The sequence below is a fragment of the Stegodyphus dumicola genome, chromosome 1 (assembly GCF_044657685.1).
Source record: "Stegodyphus dumicola isolate Sdum_Otavi_A_Nest chromosome 1, ASM4465768v1".
Taxonomy (NCBI): Eukaryota; Metazoa; Arthropoda; class Arachnida; order Araneae; family Eresidae; genus Stegodyphus; species Stegodyphus dumicola.
The window spans coordinates 14,274,666-14,293,577 of record NC_140768.1 but is presented as its reverse complement, the minus strand read 5'-3'; the positions used below and the strand labels follow the sequence as shown (position 1 = coordinate 14,293,577).

At 36.2% G+C, this 18,912-nt stretch overlaps 1 non-coding gene across 1 annotated transcript; it reads left to right on the top strand.

Annotated features, from left to right (window-relative positions):
• Positions 1-4,140: 4,140 nt before the first annotated feature.
• TRNAI-GAU (transfer RNA isoleucine (anticodon GAU)) lies at positions 4,141-4,212 on the top strand. The gene has a single exon. It is a non-coding gene; the product is annotated as a tRNA-Ile (tRNA).
• Positions 4,213-18,912: the final 14,700 nt, after the last annotated feature.

The following is an 18,912-nucleotide window of genomic DNA, read 5'->3' as shown; positions in this document are numbered from 1 at the left end:
TATGAAATAGCTAATAAAACAAATTCCAAATCTTGCGGCTTTCAGATGCCCATATTCTAGTGGAGGATTACATTATTGAAAATTTGATGGCCCTAGGTACCGTTGTTTTATCACAAATGCAAGAAACATGCCTACATTTATGTAGATTCTTCGTTATTTAATTTATTTAAATGTCATACAGGGCTGTAATACAGTAGAAGTCCGATAATCCGGCACGTTCGGGACCGGCTCGGTGCCGGACTACCGAAAATTCCGGTCTATCGGGCGGTAATTATAAGAACAATTAGGTTAATAATTAAACTAAAAATACAGTATGCAAATACATACAACAAAGTTTATTTTACATTTCATATAATGTATGTACACGTACTGTAAAACATATTTCACTTAGATTTAAAAAAGTCACGAATGTCTTTTTGTTTTCTTGACTTTTGGCGTTTAGTATAAAATTTATTTCTAATGATATGGAAATCAATAATTTCTGAAGCACTGTAGCTAGTACTAGCCTCGGCAAAAGAGATAAACTTATTTAGTGATTCTGCAGCTTCTGCCCAGCTGATTTTTTCCTTTTCTTCCGTTTCGGCATCTGAGTCATTCAAGATTTTGAGTAAGCTGAGGGTTTACTACAATGTTGATAATGTCCTCATCGGTTAGTTCTTGTTCAACAGGCTCATTCTCGTCGATTAAAAGCCACTCCTCTACCTCATCTTCAGGCAGGTTTTTCAAGGGATTGTCAGTACTTCTAACGACATCCAAAACTTTGGTCAGAGCGTCTTGATGGTTTTCTTCCTCATCAGTCTGTACAGTTAGGTCAGATGCAGGGTTTGCAGCTGGCCAAAGTTTTCTCCAGCATTTTTGGAGTGTTGTATTTTTTACCTGGTTCCAAGACTGTGCAATAGCATAGACGGCATCTTTTACTGTAAACTCTTTTTGAAAATCAGTCACGTCACAGTCGGCATTTAACAGGCCTTGAATAAAAGACCTTCTATAAAAGCATTTAAAATTTTGAATAACCCCTTGGTCCATGGGTTGAATCAAAGATGTTACGTTAGGTGGGAGCAGAGTAGCAACAATATTTGCAACAATAATAGACTAGCCGGCCGCTAATTGTTTCCGAACAATACCGAGCGCTTCCGGATGATCTCGAACTACCCCGAAAACTTCCGAATAGCTCTCGAGCGGTTTTATTTGCTTTAAAGACACACTTTTGGAGAAAACCAAAATTTTTACAATTTTCCGGAGCGATGCCGGACTATCGGGCATTCCGGACTGTTCTATGCCGGACTAATGGACTTCTACTGTAGTTGATGGCAACAGTTTGAAAAGAGAACCAACGCAAAATGCCAAAACGGAATTAATAGCCCTTCTGGGCTAACGCGCTGTGGTCTAAAAAGACCCCTGTAGGCGTAGTATAAAATCTGAAAAAACATCAGTTTTTTTTTTTTTTTTTTTTTATCTACGTAAAAACTCACTGATTTTGTTAGATATATTTTCTTTTTTAAGTAGTTCCAACTTTTGCGATACGTGTTATAGTTATTTGTGTTATGTAATATATATTAATTGTATTAAAATTTACAAGAACTTACTGCAACAGTATTTTCTGATATTTGAGCTCCATAAAACTTTAGCTAAAAGCATGCGAAAGAGGTCTTATAAAAAAATGTGTTTTGAAGCGCCATTTTCCTCATCTTCCAAATTTAGTGCCTCGTTTGGCTAGATTTTAAGACAAAGACACTTCTAAACGAATTAACGTGTTGAAATCCCGTACCATTTCACTTCAATATAAAACTATCTAAAGAAGTAATGTAAGAAGGAGGCAAGTGATAAATTTTTCATCTAACATGGGGAAACTAAAACTGCTCTGTTAGCGATTATTTTCGCAGCAGTGAGCGGAAGAAACTTTTCTTTCTCTTGGTACTGGACAGAGTACAGAGCATATCATTTTTCACCGATTCTTTTCGAGACTTTTCCCTAAGGGATTTTTTGCCACCCTATCAATCAATTGGTATCCCATAATAGTGTAAAGGAAAATGTGCCACGGTAGGGAACTTTTTATCTGAAGACCCCCCCTTGGCCTTCCCTCAGCATCATAGTTTCTCCGCTATTGTAGACTTACCTTGAAACCCCTACAAGAACCGTTTATATTGCTTGAAGAAATTAAAGTCAAACTTGTGCAGTTGGAGGGACCAGATGTTGCGGTTTATTTCCCAAAATAGCAACCATATATAAGATTCAATCTCCTGCGGATTGAAGCGATATATTATACTTCCAAGAACGGCTTCGGGATTCTAAACCCTGGCTATTGAAACAAATGATAGAGAACTGAGTTTTTGATATATTTGGACAAAATATAGCTACCTCATAAGATCTAATCCAGCAAAATTCGAGTATATCTTGTTTCTTCGAAAACAATTATCTTGCATATTCATAAAATGCAGGAAAACACCGTTAACAAATCCTTCAGGGATCTGTTAGAAAGAGGTAATCGAAATACTAGTATAAAATGAGATACATCATTTTACATGTAGCATTTTATATAAATTCGGTCTTTATTATTACTAGTAACTAAATTTAACTTTATCATCTTAGTATTAGTTGGCGTGAAATTCTGTAGAGACATTAGGATTTTTGGATGGTGAGTGACGTGAAAAATGAGCAATTCCCTCACCGGACTCGAATCTCGAACCTCTCGAATACGCGTCGGGTGTGCAAACACCATTACACCACAAAGGCATGCTAAGAAGGTGGGAGAAATACCTTATATACTCCCTCTTTTAAGGGGACTCATACACCTTAAACCCCTCATGATCTTCGAATACGTGACTGTTGCAAGAATTGGGTTATTTTATTTATTTTAAAAGCAATTACTTCCAACGTTTTACAGCTGACTACATAATATAGCTGCTTTGGAAACTAGTAACCAGAAAGTTTGTGTTGCCAAAAATATTTTTGTAATTTAATTCTATTTCTGACAAAATATTTCGCCGTCTTTCCACCTTGCGTGCATGATATTTTAAAAATGGCTAATGGTACATACTTGAAATTCGATGGAATTCTTTATATGGGCACTATTTTCTAATTGAACCAAAAATGTGATGAATATTTTAATATTGAAAAATTTTATGGGCGAAAACATTAAAATTTTTTTAAATAAAATACATTTTATAAACTCAACTCAAAATAAAATAAAAATTTAAAATGAAATTTTTAGAATTTTAGGTTCACAGTAGTTTCTGAATGTTATAAAAGCTATATATTAAATATGGTATTAAATTATGAAACAGAATGCTTTTAAACTGTGCGCGCAAGTTGGAAACAAGACGAAAAATGTTGTCATAAAGCGGATTAAATTATAAAAATATTTGTGGCAACACAAACTTTCTGATTACTATTTCAAAAAGCAGCTATATTATGTAGTCAGCTGTAAAAAGTTGGTAGTAATTGCTTTTAAAATAAATAAGTTATCCCAATTCTTGCAACAGTCACCTATTCGAACATCTTATAGGTTTTAAGGTGTATGAGTCCCCTTAAAGGGCGACTGGGAATTAGGGGACCCAATCGCCAAAACCTGGTAATGGAGAGTCATCAACCACCACATGTTGTAAGTTCGGTCGCCACTGTAGATGTCGCCACTGGATTGTTTTGATGCTGAGAGATGTGAAAAATGAACAATGCTCTCGCTGGGACTCGAAACTCTCGAATACGCGCCAAGTGTGCTGACCATTACACGACGAAGGCATGCTAGGAAGGCGGGAGAAATGCCCTATAATTCTATCTCTGTTCTAAAATGGAAAAGAGTATTTATATTTAAAAATATATTCCATGCATAAATTCTCTTGTCATTTAACGTAAACAAAAGAATGAACATAATTTTTTCCTACTTGTTCCTGTAATTTTATATTTCTTCTTGTATGCTTTAAGTATGCATAACGTTTTACATAGTTTCTTAGTTACTGATTATGGTCTTTTCAAGTAACACTCAAGCTTGGTCTCATCAGTATCCATGTCTTTTCTGTGAACAATGTATAGACATTTAAATTATATCCACCGGTGTAAATATAGAGTAGATAGGCGAGTTGATAACTTACCTTGTAGAGCTAACGCTTAAGTTATAAGGTATTTCTCTCACTTCCCTAGCGTGCCTTCGTGGTGTAACGGTAGCACGCTGGGCCGATATCCCAGAGGTCCGTGGTTCGATTCCCGTCGAAGGCGGTTGCTAATTTTTCCTCTTACTGGCTTCCAAAAAATCGTAATGTCTTTACAGTGGCGCCCGAACTAAAAGGGTGGTAGATGGTGATTTCGCCCCACCCAGGATTTGGTGACTAGGTCCCCTGTAACCCTAGACGCCCTTTAAGAAGGGGAGTACATAAGGTATTCCTCCCACTTCCTTAGTGTGCCTTCGGGGTGTAACGGTAGCACGCTGGGCCGGTATTCCAGAGGTCAGTGGTTCGATTCCCGGCGAAGGCGGGTGCATATTCTTCATCTTGCCTGCTTCCAAAAAAAATCCTAATGTCTCTACAAAGTAAAATAGAACTCCGGACGTGTCTTTTTCAATCTGTGTTTACAGTTGCGGTTGGTGACACTGTAATTTCCTAGTTAAAATAGAGCTTCTTGAAAATTAGAATTCCTAAGCGAATATTCGTCGAGTTCTTGTGCGCATGTAACAACATCAGATAAGGGTTAAAATACCCGTTTATTCCAACTCAAAATAGCTTTACAGAGGGCCCTTCTTGGGCGTACAAAAAGCCTATACTTGGGCTTTAACTCAAATTAAAAATATGTGAAACTAAACTAATGCCAGATAAGTTTAATGAGCCGTAGCTGCTCAGAATCAAACGCGAGTATTTGGGCCTTAATTAAGAATTGCCGGAGTATACTAGCAGGCACGTATTAAATACGGCCATAGAATAGCAGGCTATAACTAATAGCAACAACGTGGCCGGTTGAAGTAACTCAGACCTCAGCTTAAATACTAGTTTCCGCCTTATTTGCATAAAGCGTAATACTGAAAACTCATTCTAGTAGGAAAACGTAGGTATGGAATTAAGAACGTAAATGAAAGGCTTGTTCAAAAATACAGATATCTATTAACAAAATAAAATAAAACCCCTACACCACTATGTTCAGTTTCTTTATTCAGAGCACAAGTAAAATAACTCTATGCAAATACATGTTTACATTCAGAATGGATAATATTAATTTCTCGATTTCAAATTTCCTTTGTTACCATTAACACCCCTGGGAAAATTTCCAAAATCAACATATATGCATTTAAAAGCATGTGGTATATTTTACTACATATTATTTGTTATATTAAAATGTTTAGAAAATGTGATGCAATGTTTGCAGTGATATAAGAGGAAGACATTAAAACTGCTGGCGTTATAAATCACTAAAATAATTAAATATTTCCTCTTAAAATATTTGCAGCTGCGTAAAGCTATGAATAACATCGATTTTACATATTCTTGGCACATATAAGTTTTTTCCCTCGAGAAATTTTAAAATCTTAAGACCGCAATTAGGAGATAAAAATAAAAATGTTCGAAAGTTTCGGAAAAACTCTTCCCGTCATGCAACGTTATCCCAGACTAAACATTGCTGTTCTACACACACTTAAGTTTTTTTTTAATAATTTGCTTTCTAGAGCATGGGAAACTGTTATAAGAAAAAAATATCCTATATAGACTGATGCAAACCGTCTCCTTTGAGACATCGTTCTTTCAAAGGAAATAAATCGAGTCTGTGTACTTTGCATTATTAAACTTTCTGTTTAGTATCCTTCAGCATGATTAAAAGCCCAAATTATTTTTGTTTATAGTGGCATTTTTATCATTTAAAAAATAAAATACAATGGTTAACTTTCAGCACTAAATTTTTAACTGTTAGCTCACAAATTTCAATTTATGGAAACTTCGGATTAAACCTCTTTTTTAAACTGATAGTTTCATGTTAATTAAGAACATGGCGCACATAGTGTTTCGCTCAGTGCAGGAAAGAATTAAAATTTAATAGTTAGTTTGATCATTATAAAACTTACAAAATCTGAACAGGAAAATGAAGTATTAAAATTCACAATAACAAACACCACGGAAGTTTTGCATAGATTTATAATCAAATTTCACCGATGATACAGGGTGACCACTACAGTTGGATACCACTCGTCTAACTGCCGAACGACTGCAGCTATTAAGGTGGTTATGTTCTACTAGAAGAGATTGCTTACAGCGTCATCTAGAGGAAAAAGAGTTAACTTTTCTATTCGAAACCTGTACATGATTAGGGGGAGAAAAGTGCCTTACAAGGTTGTAGAGCACCATCGATTTAGTAAGAAAAGACATTTTGAACTTGAATGTTTAGAATATAATGTTAAAGGGTGCACTTGTTTGTTCGCGATGTCCTACACTGTGACGTGACAGAAGGATTTTAGGAATACAACAATTTTAATTATCACAAGGTACTTTTATTTCCTATGTTCAAACACATGTCGGTCAGCTGAAATGTACATCTAGACCCTTGTTAAAACTTCATGTTGCACACCTTGTAGCATAGCGGGTGTCGCGTTTGCAAAACCACCTGTAATACTTCGTTGAAGGTCCTGTAATGTTTGCGAAAGGATCGCTTGCACTTGTTGTTTGAGCCACCCCCACAGGGAAAAATCCATTATAGTCAGGTCAGATTATAGAGTCTTCTAGTATGTTTTCGAATGATACACTGTACACCCTATCTGTAAAGACTTAGAAGTCTCGCTTGGTCTTGGAAGACAAGATGACTGCAGAATAAAGTAACCATTTTTTTTATTTCCTTGTACGAAGTAAAAAGGAAGTATTGTAATCGCGAAATGTTTCAGGTAACATATTTCAAAGAAAATATCTATTTTGACCGCTATAGAATGCAATTTAATGATGTTTTTGAGTGATATCTGTACGTAAGGACAGAAAAAAAACTCTTTTCTTTCAAAAAAGTTATAAAACTGCTTTAAAATTAATTCTCAATGAAAGTTTCGTTTTCGTGGCGTCTGTACGAATGGATGTACGTAAGTGCGTACGTACGTATCTCGCATAACTCAAAAACGAGTAGCCTCAGAACGTTGAAATTTTGTATATAGGACTGCAATAACATGTAGATGTGCACCTCGTATTTTGGTTGCAATCGGCCGCACGAAACGTATATAAATATACGTTTCGTATATACAGGGGTTGGAAAAAATATGGAAACACCTTTAAAAAAACATGTTTCTTTGCTTAATATGGTGTAGGAAACCTGTTGGCATCCAAAACAGCTTGCAGTCTTCTTGGAATGGATAAATACAGTTCCTGTATGTTTGCCAAGGGAATATTATACCATTCTTCCTGCAAAACGGTGGCAAGTTCAGATAACGATGTTGGCGGTGGATAACGAGAACGCACTTTCCGTTCCGATGTAGACCACAAAGGTTCGATAATATTCAGGTCTGGTGACTGTGGTGGCCAGGGGAGATGGGACAACTCATCCTCGTGCTCAGAAAACCAATCCTGGACAATGTGAGCTGTGTGAACAGGGGCTTTGTCGTCTTGGAAGACACCATCACCATCGGGGAACAAAGTTTGTACCATGGGATGAACTTGATCGGCCAAAATGTTCACATAAGTTTTGGCAGTCATGTGCCCTGACACAGTTATCATGGGGCTAGCAGAGAACCACGATATGGCTGCCCAAACCATAACAGAACCCCCGCCATGTTTCACTCTTGGCAACAAGCAGTCTGTATTATAGGCTTGAGATGGCGTTCTCCAGACGTAAACTCGGCCGGAAGTGGGAAACAATGTGAAAGAAGACTCGTCAGACCATATTACTCGCGTCCACTGCTCTATAGTCCAGGCTTTATGACTTAAACACCACCTTTTCCTGTTACGGGCATTAGCATCACTGATGAGTGGCTTCTCGATTGCAGCACGGCCAGCAATTCTCTGTTTATTAAGCTCCCTTCTAATTGTTTTGGTACTCACAGGGTTCGGTAACACAACATTCATTTCAGCAGTAACTTCTGCAGCTGTGGTCTTCTTATTTTTCGTCACAAATGCCCTTAATGATCGTCTGTCACGATCACTCGGGACACACTTTCGTCCGCGCTGTGATTTAGCAGATGATGTTTTCCGCTTTTCAAATATGCGGAATAAATCTTCGATACAGTGCCTCTTGAAACACTAAACACCTCGGCTACCTTGCTTACGGAAGCACCTACCATACGTGCTCCAACAATTTGCCCACTTTCGAAGTCTGTTAACTCTGACATAATGCAATGACAACCTCACATAACAGTACTCCGACAACAACTGAACTGTTTAGCACATTTACGAAGTTGTATAGGTGGCGTAAGTAGTCAAAAACGCCAGCACCACCTACATATTTCATTAAAATCAATCTTTCTTTTCAAACATGCATTTCACAAGGTGTTTCCATATTTTTGTCCATCCACTGTATATATCCACTCTGTTACCCGGCTCAGTGATTTCAGTTTCTTTATTCTTATACGTTCGTAAAATGTACATTTTTTGCTTTAAAAATGATTGAAGTATGTTGTTTTTATCTTCCGGTTAAGGATTTTATGCCGTTAGTAAATCTGTGTGCAATATTTTTAAAATTATCAACAATTTTAAAGTTTTTTAATGGCGGCCATTGATGTTTACATTTGAAACAGCAGACTAGTGGATTTGTTGCCAATCTAGAGAAACTTAGCTTCCCAACAACAAAGATAACACATTCATTTATTATTGCCAATTAAATCATGCTTAATTCCTTTTGGAATTTTTTCCAGGAAATATGTGTTTGAGATTTACTTCGTAATTTTTAATAGAGATATTTTGAGTTCTTATGTATTTTTACCTTCTCGCGAAGTGAGAACAGAATTAATTTAATGAGAAATACTCAATCGTCTGTGAAAAACTGTTTCTTCTTTGTTTTGTTAGCTTAATTTCTTTTATACATCGTTCTATCTTAATTATAGTATTTGAATAGAACATGTGGTAACGATTACATAATTCTATTCTTTAAATGATATAAATTTTGTGCATTATGAGTTATGGTATGAACGAAATATATACGTTAACTGTTATATAATTATTGGATTATATAACAGTTAACTTAGTTTCCGTTATATAATTATTATATAAGTTAACTGTAATATAATTATTAATACTGTTAAGTGAATCTAGCGCCAGAGTGTCGCTATGGTAAACAAATACTAGAGTGAATTTTAAAGACTGCATTTATTCTATTGTTGTTTATGCGCTGTCGGCGAAGTAGATTTAATTCAATCCAATAAGTTTAAATGAAATGCAAGGAAAAATGCGTATAATTTAATATTGCACTTTAATATTCGAAAGAAGGAAGTCATGGGGTGCACACGTCAGATTTTTTTTATTTGAACTTAATAAAAAATGAACTCGTTCGATGCTCATAATCTTCCACCACTTTTGGCTAAGTAACTCGAACAGATAATGAAAGTGTAAAACCGCAATAAACTAATCTTGGCTACAACCACTGGTTCCATCGTTATCTAAATCACTAAGTTGGTTGCACTCAGCAAAGCCGAACTTAGAATATCAAAATAATCTAAAAAGTGTGAAAAGAATGAAAGGCTCTATAGACGTAATTTAAACCAGTTTGTCTTCTACGCCGCAAGAAGAGGGAAATTTCGCCAAGGGATTTGGCGACAGAACCTGTTGGCGAGAATTTTCCCCTTTCTGATCTACCGGATCTGACCAAGATTCTCCTCCTTCGCGACGTGTACAGGAAATTGAGAATGCGGGTTAAGGTGAATAAGAAAAATTGGTGTAGTTTCACTTTCACTGGGTGTTGAACTTGCATTATCCATATTTGTATCATCCATATTTATATCGGAGTTTGATGTCTGATTTTATATCCGTCAGTATGAATGGGAAAGAAATGGAGTCACACAACTTTAAACTCTTGTTAAACGTGACCGTCGAACCTGTTCGAACTTCGACATCAGCTTCGAGCTTTGGCGCTTTTTGACTACACATATTTCACGCATGCGCAGCTGTTTCCCTTTTCGTTCGAAGGGAGCCACTCCTGCTGCTACGAAGTTTTCCTTCTTAACAATACGTATTCTTTGGCTATTCACGTACAATATTCAACTATTCACTCACAAAGCTGCTTTAAACGCGCGGCATAAATTCGAAACTAACTCTCCACTCGAACTCTTAAAACCGCTACTTAAATACTGATTCCGAAATCACTTAGATTTGCATACTGCGTTATTAGATTTTACATTCTGGCAGGAAACTGAAATAAGAAAGGAAACGAAAGTTTCTAAAATTAAATATAACTACTAATTCAGAAGTCAAACAACGCAACTTTATAGCTAATTGATGGAAAAAAGGGAATGACAACAAAATTTTTATAATCTCCTAAAACAAGAGTGTGCCTTTTAGTGTGTTGAGATGAGAATTTTTTAACTGCTTGAAAACATCTTCCATTGGAGAACTGGATTTTCTAGAGGCATTTCACATTCATAAAAATCTTTCTGTTCTAGTTAACGATCCTAATTCCAATCCAAATTTGCCTTCGGCCTTTAAAGAAATTATGTTTTAGTTCTGGTTTCACCAACAGATGGCGCCACTTGCTTATTCTTGTCCAGGCTTTCTTATCTTATCTAATCATTATTTCCTATCTGGTTCATTTGCGGTTTTGCAGCTGAGGATGATGGTTCGGTAGGGCCATCGAGGCTGGTCCTGTGAAAATTTTGTAGGTATATTGTTGTAGGTATATTTTGTAGATTTTTGTTGTTTGACTTCTGAATTAGTATTTATTCGGCGTGTTATTGTGTCTTAATTAAATATAACTAGTTAGAATAAAATACGGTGTTTACAAGGTGAACGTGGAGACCACTGTTCGAAATCTCTTTACCTGATTGTTCGTTCTCCATTCTAGAGTTCTCAAAAAAATTGGTTACTACATCTTACAGAAGTTGTAAATATAGTGCGGCTATTAGCGAACTCTGGTCAAATAATGAGTCGATTAATATGTTATTGTAAATCCCACACTGAGCAGATCTACGCTAAACTAACCGCTTCCACTCTAAACTTATTAAAATTTTAATAAATAGCTGCAATACAAAGGATACGGCAAGATAATTAAATACACTAATTGAGTGTTATTTGAATACGTGTAGGAATTCGGAAAGTTACTATTTCATAGCTAGAATAATCACTTAATAAAGGCAAACATTTGAAATACGACCTTTTAGTGTATTGATGCATAAATTTCCTTATGAGGGCCTTCCTGTGAGTTAAGTTGATCATCTTACCAGAGTAATAGGTTAAATTATATTCTATTTGAAATTTATGACATTTGCTTAAAGAAACAAATTCCATAGAAGAAGCTCTCTTATTGGTATACTGTTGGTAATGAAATAGAGTAAGAGATTTTGCAACTTTCCCATTTGAGGTTATCTGGATGTGAATTTTTTACATAGTCTGTGATTTGCCATATTTTCATTTCAGTAAAAACATATAGAGTGGAAGGTGGGAAAAACTGATTATATACATTAAGTATTTGTAGAAATAGTCGCTATTTTTTATTAACTTACGCATATTAAGTCTTTACTCTTTACAATAAATTAAGTTTCATATTCCTGGAAAGAGTGACGTAATTCAGTATACATGAAAAGTATAAATTTCATTTGTAAAATTCAAAGTAAAAAATCTGATGTGCACACCACATGACTTCCTTGTACGGAATACAAAACTATGCGCATTTTTCTTGCATTTCATTGAAACTTATTGAATTAAATTAAAACTACTTCGCCGACAGCGCATAAACCGCAATAGAATAAATGCATTCTTTAAAATTCACTCTATTTGTTTACATAAGCGACACTGTGGCGCTAGATTCACTTAACAGTATTATATTTCGTTCATATTAAAACTCAGAATGCACAATATTTATATCATTTAATGGATTATCTAAACGTTGCCAAGTGTTCTATTCAAATACTATGATAAAGCTTGAACGATTTATAAAAGAAATTAAGCAAACAAAACAAAAAAGCAGTTTTTCACAGACGATTGAGTATTTGTCAACTGCTTAATTCAGTTGTCACTTCCCGACAAGGGGAAAATACATAAAAACTCAAAATATCTGTATTAAAAATTACGAAGCAAATCTTAAACACTTATTTCCTCGAAAAAATTCCAGAAAGGATTAAGCATGATTTCATTTGCAATAATAAATGAATGCGTTATCTTTGTTGTTGCGAAGCTAAGTTTCTCTAGATTGGCAACAAATTCACTACTCTGCTGTTCCAAATGTAAGCAAGCAATGGCGGCCATCAAAAAAATTATAGGCTTAGAGGCACTTGAACAACTTTTAAATTGTTGATAATTCTAAAAATATGGCATACAGATTTACTAGAGGCATAGAAACCTTAACCGGAAAATAAGAACAACTAATTCAATCATTTTTAAAACAAAAAATGTACAATTTACAAACATATAAGAGTAAAGAAACCGAGATCACTGAGCCGGGTAACAGATTGGATATATTTATAAATATATTTATATACGTTTGGGGCGGCCGATTGCAACCAAAATACGAGATGCACATCTACGTGTTATAGTAGTTCTATATGCTAAATTTCAACGTTATGAGGCTACTCGTTTTTGAGTTATGCGAGGTACGTACATACATATGTTCGTACAGACGCCCCGAAAAATTTTCTTCCGAATTCATTTTAAGGCAGTTTTATAATTTTTTTGGAGGAAACGAGTCTTTTATTCTGTCCTTACGTACAAACGTCACACAAAAACATCGTTAAACTGCATTCGACAGCAGTCAAAATGGATATTTTCGTTGAAATGTGCTGCCTGAAACTTTTCGTGATTACAATACTTCCTTTTTACTTCCTAGAAGAAAGTAAAAAAAAAAAAAGAAAACTCTGAAAGCTTTCAGATTTTATATTATGCGCAAAGAGGAGTTCCTTTAACGTTCCGTGTGTTACCATTATTTATTAAATATCATGTTCTTCGCACTTAAACCATAAAATTTTATTTAATAGCAATATAGCAAAATATTTAAAAGAGTCTATCATTAGAATTTCCGATGCACAGTCTCGCGCGCTGGAGATAAAAAAAGTTTCTTTTTTCCGTTTAGGGTTGCCATTCCTCGTTTGAAATCGTTGAGTTTCTTAATCGAAAGTTCATAAATGCCTTTCAAAATATGAAATAGATCATGAAACATATTCCAGGCTCCAAATTTGGGATTCCAGATGTCCATATTCGTGTGGGGACGTAAGTTATTCAAAATTGGATTTCCCTGGGTACCGTTGTTTTATCCCACTGCGAGAAACATACATACATTTATGCGGATTCTCGATCATTTAATTTCTTTAATTATAATACGGGACTCTAATATTTGGTGGCAACAATTTAAAAAGTGTCTCGCCATTTATAACGAATCAACGCAAAAGACCAAAACGAAATTAATAGCCTTTCTGGGCTAATGCCTTTTGGCCTATACTTTCCAATATAGTAACACATGCTCCGTATTTGACTGCTTCATGCATAAAATTTTTTTTGAATGACCTCAAATTAATGGTTCTTTTATTTTTAGTATTGAAAAGAATTTTCTTCCAGAAAGCGCCAGTTACCTCTTCCTTAAACTGCGCAGAATCTCAGGAGAACACGGCACTACGTTTGTTCTGACTTCGATACATCAAATCGGACAAAAATAAACACTAACATTCCCTCTCTCTCTCTTACATCTTTAATAACGGACCTAAAGTTATACACGAAATAAACTGTACTGACTATCGTTCGTGATATTTTCCTTGCGTAACAGGGGAGAACATCACACGATACATACATAACAACCAAGACCAATGCCCGAAGCGGGCCGTCTTCCGAGTTCTATTAATAACGGAAACTGAAACACGTTACCTGCAGTCTTCCAAAGCCATTAATAAACATATATTCGTGGCAATAACGGTGTATCTAAATATGCACACCTAGAAATGGCAGAATGTAACGGGATCGATACCGAGTGAAGACTTCGAAAACTGGTTTCCTTCAGTCCAAACTCATGAATCCTTTAGTTGGAGGAACGATCCATTTCATTGCAAAATCAATCTTTAGAATAGCGTAGAATGGAAATAAGGTCCTTTCGTTCTCGGGAGAATTTGTCGCCCAATAGGCGATGAATGGATACTATGTTGATCGTGAGCAAAGAATGGTTAGGTTTTTTTAAACAAGTTAAAATATATTTTATTAACATGTAAATCGTTATTGCCAAGTTTGATTGATTAAAAACTACTTCCTTATTCCTTTGCGGCGCACTATACGTTAACGTCCGAATTTCAACAAAAAAAGTTGTATGCTGTCTAATTTAATCCTAAAGGAGTATACAGGTAAAATTTTGTAAAAATTGCACTTACCGTTTTAATTCTGTGGGTGTTCCATGATGTGGAACACTGCGCCGCCAGAGCTTTTAAAAGTGCGACTCAGCGAGCATTGCAGTGAAGCACGAAAATGAGTAGAAGCGTTTGTATAAGAATGAAAAAACTCTCTATTTTGGCTGTATACATGGTTTCCTGGATATACACAATATTCTTCAATATATACGGATAAATGAGATAAATATCTGTATATACAAGTCCTATATACAAAAATATTTACAAATTTACAAATAATCCCACGCAGGATTTGGCGATTGAGTCCCATAAACGCCAGTCGCCCGTTGCAAGGGGGAGTATATAAGGCACTTCTCACACATTCTTAGCATGCCTTCGTAGTGTAGTGGTGAGCATACTGTGCGCGAATCGAGAGGTCCATGGTTCCATTCCCAGTGAGGGAGTTGCTCATTTTCCATCTCTTCCTGTTCCAAACAAATACCTAATGTCTCTACAACCCTAACAGGATAGTGATTAGTGACTTTGCGGAACAGAATAGCTGGGGTTCGAATTCCGGAGAAGGATCGGATGTTTGTAAATAAATAGTGTCTGTGCGGCATGGAAGGGCACTCTAAATATGCGGCGAGCCAAAGGACCTCTCGAGTGATTATTGGTAGGGAAAGAGGCGTGGTAGACCCTCGGACACGTTCCCCCGAGAGGCTGTTCCTCAAAATTGGGTGGTGGAACTGAGGTATAGTCCAATTGTCACCTATACGGTCGTCAAGACTCTAGCCAACGACAGGTACACTGCGCAAAAAAAAGACAGTTCTATATCTCCCGTTCTAATGGACCGATTGACAAAATTCAAATTTTGTTTTCATGTCTCAAAGGCGCAATTTGTCATGTATATTAGATTTATATATAGCATTGTTCTAACATAGATATTTTTACACAAAATTGAACTTTTTCTGAAATAGCATGCCAATTTTGTTCTACATTTCAATTGTACGACTCAAATCATGTCTAGATATTAAATTTTGTAAAATGTGGGGTGAATGTTTCAGAGAAATTCAAAAATACATCTTGGCGCATTTTTTTTTTTTTTTTTTTCCAGTTGTGCCAAGACGAATTCACTTGGCGAAATTCTTAATACATGATAACCAATTTTTCTTCTCCTCCCATTATGCCGGAACGTAAAAAAAGGCACCTCGTTCGTAATTTTTTACGTTGTTTATGACCGGGAAAAAAAAAAAAAAAAAAAAGAAAAGAAAATTGGCATCATTTTTACTTTCAAATAATTTTAGAAAAGTATCTAAGCCACGTTTGATGTTTTATCGTTTTGAACAACTATGCCAAATTTCAAAACCCGCCGTTATATAAATTCACGTATATCTTTGGAAATTTTGAATAAAAAAAATTTTTTTTGCAGGTATGCTTAAATCAAAATTCTTTTGAAAAAATTATAAAAATTCTTTAAAAATACAAATTTTAAAAATAAATCATAAAAAATGCGAGAATTTTCTTGGGAATGGACCTGAATCTCGAATTGTGAAAGGAAGAATCAAATAAGTTTAATAAAAAAAGAGAGATTAATAAATATATACCAAACTTAATTAACATTGAGGAGCTAGAATTTTGAGAGCTAATTTTTTATAAACTACTAGTGCGATTTTTACAAAACTTGGTGGTTTGGCGTAATTTGAGTCGTAGAATCGAAATATGGAAGGAAATTGATATGTTCTTTAAGACGAAGTCCGATTCTGTGTCAAAAGTCCTATATTAGAACAATGATGTATATATATAAATCTAATGCATATCCTATGTCGCGCTTTCGAGACATAAAACGCAGTTTGAATTTCGTCAATCCGCCCAGTAGAACGGGAGATATAGAACTGTCCACATTTTTCCCTCCCCCCCACAGTGTACATATGATTCCTTACCACGATGAAAATCATGGGCTTTTGCTGACTATTGTGAGACATGTCAGACTGGCAATAACAACAGTGTGTAAGGTTTATTTATGTCAATTAGCCAGTTATTTTATTTTACGAATCTCTTCTGTCACCTCTCTCTTTCCGTTTTCCTGCCAGAATGCAAATTATGTCGCGTGTATTTAAGTGTGGGTTTGAGATACATTGGTTATCATAAAATAAGGAAAAATCACAAAAGTAGCGATAACTCCCTCAAAAATAAGCCAAACCGTGTACATTTTGAATATGTTGACAAGTAAGAGTGGCTGAGTAAAACTCCAGTATGCAAATTAGTGGCGCTGCACTCGGAATACGTCATCTGCCAGGAGAATAAAAGTCCTTGTTTGAGAGCACGCCCACATATTTCACTGTGATATTGACATCAGAAATCTGAGGTAGCCAATTCGTAACAATGATCTCCAGGCATCATTTGCCTGCAGAACTACGATAGAAAGCCATTGGGAGACTAGAGGCTGGACAAAGTTAAACAGAAGTGGCCAGGTGGCTAAATGTGAGTCCTTCTGTGGTTCATAGACTTTGGAGGCAATTTCAAATCACAGATTCGGCACCTAAAGGATGTTCAGCCAAGGACGGCCAACTGCTACGACGAGCGTGGATGACCGATATTTGACATTATGTGCACTCAGGAATAGAACCGCTACTCCGGCTCTTCTTAGATCCTCCCTTGCTGCAGCCATTGGAAGGTTGGTGTCAACGTCAACTGTGCATAGAAGGCTTCACAAAGGTGGTCTGTATGCGAGGAGAACAACCATTTGTGTGCTGCTCTAGTCACGCCATAGGAGGAACCGTTTGCAGTGGACACGGCAACATGTCCACTGGACGCCTGAGCAACGGAGGGCTATTCTCTTTACGGATGAGTCCAGGATTAGTCTAGAAAGCGATAGTAGGCGTTATTTGATATGGAGAGAACCTGGAACCCGTAATCATCCGTCAAACATGCGTGAAAGAGATGCATACGGAAAAGGCAGTGTCTGTGTTTGGGGTGGAATGTCTTTGGGTGCACGCACAAACCTGCATGTTTTTCCAAGGGAAACCGTGAATGCTCATGTTTATAGAAATGACATCCTTGTTTATGTGCGCCCATGTGCCGGGGTAATAGGTGATGCTTTCCTGTTACAGGACAACAACGCAAGACCACACAGGGCTCGCATCGTAGATGATTATCTTCAACAGGAAACAATTATGCGCATGGAGAGGCCAGCTCGATCTCCGGATTGGAATTCTATCGAGAACGTTTGAGATGCTTTAGAGAGACGTCTAGCTGCCCTCAATCCGCCCCCTCAGACGCTTGTTGCGCTTGCAACTGCTTTGCAAGAGCAATGGCTCTCGCTTCCGGTAGAACTGATAGACAGCATAATTGAAAGCATCACACATCGCTGTAGCTGCTGTATTGCTTCTAGAGGCGATTATATTGAAGGTACGTTTACTACAGCAAACTGACATCTTCGATTTGTTCATTTATACATGTGCTAGTTTCTATACTACCATAATTGTCTGGTAATTTCTTTTTATGTTGTTTGATACCTTACTATGTGTTGTATATTGTGGGTAAGTTTCATAAAATTCTACATGTAACTTTTTGTGTAATCGTGATTTTTCCTTAATTTCTGATAACCAGTGTATTTTACTAATTCAGAAGTCAAACAACAAAAATCAGCGTTATATTTACAAAATTTTCACAGGACTAGTTTCGATGGTTTTCGATGGTTAACACATCCAACTTCAGTACTACGGTTTACCGTAAACCTTCATCGGTTTGCCTTCCACCATACTTTAAATCATGTCATCCGACTAAACAAAAGTTAGCTTCATTTTATTCCTATGTTTTCCGTGCTCTTCAAGTTTGCTCCTCCAAACTAGCCCTTGATGAAGAACTAAATTATTTAAAAGCAATAGCTATTGACAGGGGCTTTCCACCCAACATTATTAATCAAGCAGTTAAAAAATTCTCATCTCAACACACTAAAAGGCACACTCTTGTTTTAGGAGATTATAAAAATTCTGTTGTCATTCCCTTCTTTCCATCAATTAGCTATAAAGTGTCACATATTTTGCAGAAATTTAACTTTCGGGTTGTTTATTCTCCCATCAATAAAATTCCGAGTTCCATACTCAAGGACCCCATTCCGGATATGAATTCCTGGGGTATTTATAGGATTCCTTGCCAGTGTGGTTTAATTTACATTGGCCAAACTAAGAGAGCCTTAAAATTTCGCGTCAAGGAACATGAGGCATATGTTAGAAAAAAGGAAACACAGAAGTCATCTGTTGCTCAACATTGTTGGTCAGAAAACCACACTTTCAGTTTTTCTGCTGCCAAAATTATTCAAAAAACATCTTCCATTGGAGAACTGGATTTTCTAGAGGCATTTCACATTCATAAAAATCTTTCTGTTCTAGTTAACGATCCTAATTCCAATCCAAATTTGCCTTTGGCCTTTAAAGAAATTATGTTTTAGTTCTGGTTTCACCAACAGATGGCGCCACTTGCTTATTCTTGTCCAGGCCTTCTTATCTTATCTAATCATTATT